Source organism: Lemur catta, unplaced genomic scaffold, assembly GCF_020740605.2.
Source record: "Lemur catta isolate mLemCat1 unplaced genomic scaffold, mLemCat1.pri scaffold_70_ctg1, whole genome shotgun sequence".
Lineage (NCBI taxonomy): Eukaryota > Metazoa > Chordata > Mammalia > Primates > Lemuridae > Lemur > Lemur catta.
Window position 1 is genome coordinate 426689 of NW_025423869.1, and position 4649 is coordinate 431337.

A 4649-nucleotide genomic window follows, 5' to 3' on the forward strand; every position below is an offset into this window, starting at 1 on the left:
ATTGGGATTTTTTAATTTATGAGCTATTTATAGAGTAAAGCAAAAATGGCATTTATGATGTTTCCATTCCAAGAATATGCTATGCCTTATTATTTGCTCAGGACATTTATTATGTGTCCAATAGTATTAATAACATTTTAAAGTTTTTATTTCATATAGATCTTACCTATTTCTTGTTATTTCCAAGTAGATTTTCTTTTTGCTGTTGTAAATTCCTGTTTAGTATATTTTCTAACTGGTTGTAATTTGTATTTATTGAAGGATATTGAGTTAATCATTTCTGCATGTTAATTTTGAATTTTCTTGTTTGTGAAACAGGCAAACTAAATGAGGGTTTTAAATCATTAGAAATTAATTTGTTCCCTCTTCTTTTTAATATTTATTCATACAGTAAATTCTTTCTTTATTACTGGTCAATTCAGGTTTTCTTGTGCAGTAGCTAATGTTGAGTATCCTTTACTTTGACAGAACTTATTAACAGATTTGTCATGGATATCCCTCTATGTGTATAGTATATTAGGAGTTTTTTGTTATTTATGTTGATGCCACCATTTTGTGTTAAATCAACAAAAAATTTAAATATTTTTCCAATGAATCGTGATTGATTCCTCTTCACCAATTGAATTATCACCCAACACAAGAGCCTATTCATCATAACTCATTACTTCTACTATTGATCTATTTTTTTCCTGTTTAATGAATTATTGCTTTTGGTATGATCTGAAATTTGTTTTGGTTACAATTTCCTTCTTGATGTTAGAACAATTTTTATCAATTTCTTTGCTTCTATTTGTCACTTTTGTTTCATATGCCATTAATTTTATATGTGGATTTCCTCTAAGCTTTTTAATAAATTTAAAGATGAGAAAATAAAGTCCTTTTTATATATGCCCAAATCAGGAATATATAATTATGTTCCAAAACATCTTTCAATTATAGTGATAATGGTATATTTAAGCTTTTTTTTTTTCAGAATAAAGTGCTTCATTTATTGATGATTAAAATGTCCCCAGCCCCCTGCCCCAGGGCCATGGGCCTCACAAGGAGGTCAGAAGGGTTCAGCGCCCCCAACTATGCCCCTTGGGCCCAGGCCTCTTCCCACCCCGGCCACACTGGGAAGGTGGTAGCGTGGGGGAGTAGTGGGAGTTTAAGGTGCAAAAAGTATAACAAACAAAACTGTATAAACACAAGAGGAAAGAGCTTAACTAGGAAATATGTAGTTTACGGAACCTTCCACTCCATCTTAAAAGCAGGAATGAAGACATTAAATGACAACAAAATAGGATTTCCTATTAGTGCAGGCCTCATGAGGGCAAGCACCGGGCACAGGCTGGGGTCCCCTGTCCCCGGGGGTTTCTCTCACCAGCAGTGCTGTGAGCGGCCCACCCACCTGTGCAGAGGCCCGGGAGGAGCCAGGATGCTGGAGCCGGCCAGGGACAGGCTGTGGCTGCCCTAGTGCCGCCACAGGGGAGCAGAGACGGACACAGACACACACGTCTCCTTCTGGTGTGAAAGGGCCAGGGTAGCTGGTGAGGGGCAGAGGTGCTCTGTGAGCGGCAGCCCTGCCCCCTGTCCCACCGAGAGCACCTTGAAACCCCAAAACACTTGTCCAAGTGGTCCTCCTTGGACCCTGCCCCTGGGGTCTAGCCTGTCTGCAGGGGTTCCTTGACTCCAGCCCCTGGGAGCTGGTGCTGAGGGAGGCACCTGTCTGCCCACCTAGGGCCTGGCCCACAGCACCAAGGCCTAGCAGCTTCGGGGGACATCGCCGGGACTCAAGACCCACGGTGCAGCCTGGTGCAGGTTGGGGGCCCCCGGGCCTGCCGGCAGGGATGTGAGTGGGGAAAGCAAGCCCCTGGGGTCCAGCCCCTGCCTCCCCCACACTACTTGGTGCAGAGCCCGGACTGCAGTTCCCGCTGCTCAACGCTCCCCACCCGCACCCGCCAGTGTCCAGTCTCAAGCCCTGGCGGGGTGTCCACAGCCCTCAGACTGGGTCCACAACTCTTCTACGGGGCGGCACCCCAACTTCTCCCCAAACCCTGCAAGAAGAAGGAGCAAATTAGGGGCACGAGCACGTGGGGCTAAACCGCTGAGGCCGCTCCAGGCTGGGCCTGACCAACCCTCTCCGGCTCCGGCCTCAGCAGCGTGACCGGCCACTACACCTGCCCCGGGCCCCTCCGTCCCCGCCGGACCTGCCGCCTCCAGCACCCTCCTCGCCTGGAGGGGTGCTGCGAACAGTTTCCTCTCTTTTCTTTTTCCTTCACTTCCAAAAAAAACCCAAAAAGTAAAGGCTTCAGGGAGCCGCAGAAGGGGGGCACTTGCGAGGGAGGCGTCCTCCACCGGCTCTGGGGGCTGCCGGCCCGCGCCCCCCGGGTCGGGGTCTCAGGCGGAGCACATCCAGCCACCTCTGGAGGAGGGGGCGGCGGCTCAGGCCCGAGCTGCTGCCCCCCAGCAAGGGGGGAGGGCAGCGGGGGTCCCCCCCCGGAGCGGGCCCTGGGCTCCAGGTAGCAGCAGGTGTAGCTCGGCAGCTAGTTGGTGGCGTTCATGCCCCGCCAGTGCCGGCAGCGGTGGGGACGAGGGGCGGCGGGGTCTGGGGGAGCCCGGGGAGCAGGGGCAGCGCGGGCCTGAGGCTGGGCGGGGGGCAGGCCCGGGCCGGGGCGGGCGGTCGCCGGCCCGCGGGCGGCTGACAAGGAAGCATTTCTCCTTGTGGGCCTCGAGCACGTCGGGGCAGCGGCAGCGCGGGCCGCACACGTCGCAAGGCTCCGGCTTCTCCCCGTGTGCGGCGCCGGCGCCGCTTCACGCTGGGCCGGCTGGGGAAGCTCCTGCCGCAGATGTCGCAGATGTCCGGCCTCTCCCCTGTGTGGGTCTTCGTGTGCTCATCAAAGCACTGCTTCATGTTGAAGTCCTGGCCACACCACTGGCACAGGAGCTGCTTGTGGCCAGTGTGGATGCTCATGTGTGACGGCAGCTGGTACCTGTACTGGAAACGCTCCTTGCAGTTGTCACATCTGAATGGCTTCTCCCCGGAGCGCTGCAGTGAGTGCACCTCGAGGGACATGCTGTGCTTGAAGGACTTCCCGCAGGCTTCACAGGTGGAGGGCATGTCCTTGGTGTGGGCAACCATGTGCGAAACATGGGCCATGGTATAGAACTCACAGATCTCACATGAGAACTTCTTCTCTGCGTACCCATGCACAATCTTCTTGTGCTCATGGAGGGACCAGAGCTTCTTGAAAGCTTTGCCACACGTCACACACTGGATGTTGCGCTCGCAGTCCGTCTGCCGCTGCAGCAGCCGCTCACTCTCTAGCAGGAAGCGCTTGCCGCACTGGTCACAGATCTGCATGTGGCTGTGGGTCACATTCATGTGTTTCTCCAGGTACCAGCGGTTGTTGAAATCTCGTGGGCACTTCTGGCACGGGTGGTGCTGCTTCTCCTCCAGCCTCACGTTGGCCCCCCGCCCATCAGTGGCTGGAGGCCCTCGGGCTGGTGCAGAGGCCACTCTGGGGGACAGCTTGGGTCGCTTCCCACTACATGGCCCAGCCTCCTCAGGCTCAGAGGTGCCTTGGCGCCAGGCATTCTCCCGGGACCGCGTGGCCATGCGACTGTGGGGACGGGGGTCAGCACGGCTGCCCCGGCGCCCTGGTGGCCCCTGCATGCTGCCAGCTTCCCCCTCCTCCTCTTCCTCCTCCTCAGAGCTCTCTTGATCCTGCTCACTGGGCCCTTCCTCCTCCTCCTCTTCTTCCTCCTCCTCCTCCTCTTTGCGGGGAGCGGGAGCGTAGCTAACTCCCCGCAGTCAGCCAAGCTGTGACTGCCAAGGAAAGTTCCTGAGGGAAATGAAAACTGCTGCTCCAGCGATCACACAAGTGATGAGACAGTGAAATAGTCTCGCTGACACGGAGAAAGTGTTAGCGGTGGGGACAGAAGATCCAACCGGCCACAGCGTTCCCTTAGGCCAAAGCCTAATCCAGAGCGAGGCCCTAACTCTCTTCAGTTCTGTGAAGGCTGAGAGAGGAGAGGAAGCTGCAGAAGGGAAGTCAGAAGCCAGCAGAGGTTGGTTCCCGAGGTTGAAGGAGAGAAGCCGTCTTCACAACATTAGTAAAACTCACGGGGAAGCAGCCGGTGCTGGTGCAGAAGCTGCGGCAAGTTGTCCAGACGATCTCGCCAAGGTAACTGCCGGCCACGCTCAACGCAGATTTTCAATGTGAATGAAACAGCCTCCTGTCGGGAGCAGGTGCCATCCAGGACTTTCACAGCTGGACGGGAGCAGTCAATGTCCGGCTTCAAAGCCTCACAGGTCAGGTGACTCTTCTGTCAGGGCCAATGCCGCTGGCGACTTTAAGCTGAAGACGGTGCCATTTACCACTGTGAAAGCCGCAGGGCCCTAAGACTTAGGCCGACTCGGCTCTGCCTGTGCTCTGTCGGCGAAACAGCAGTGACAGCACATCTGTTTACAGCGTGTTTCAGTGAATATTGTAAGCCCAATGTTGAGATTTACTGCTCAGAAAAAGAGATTCCTTTCAAAATGTCACTGTTCATTGACAATGCAGCCAGTCAGCCGAGAGCCCTCATGGAGATGTACCAGGAAATTGATGTTGTTTTCATGCCAACACAACGTCCGCCCTGCAGCCGGTGGATCAAGGAGTAATTTC

The 4649-nt window shown here is 53.9% G+C and overlaps 1 pseudogene; it reads right to left on the reverse strand.

Annotated features, from left to right (window-relative positions):
* Window positions 1-2539: 2539 nt before the first annotated feature.
* LOC123630028 lies at window positions 2540-3670 on the reverse strand (annotated as a pseudogene).
* Between the last annotated feature and the right edge of the window lie 979 nt (window positions 3671-4649).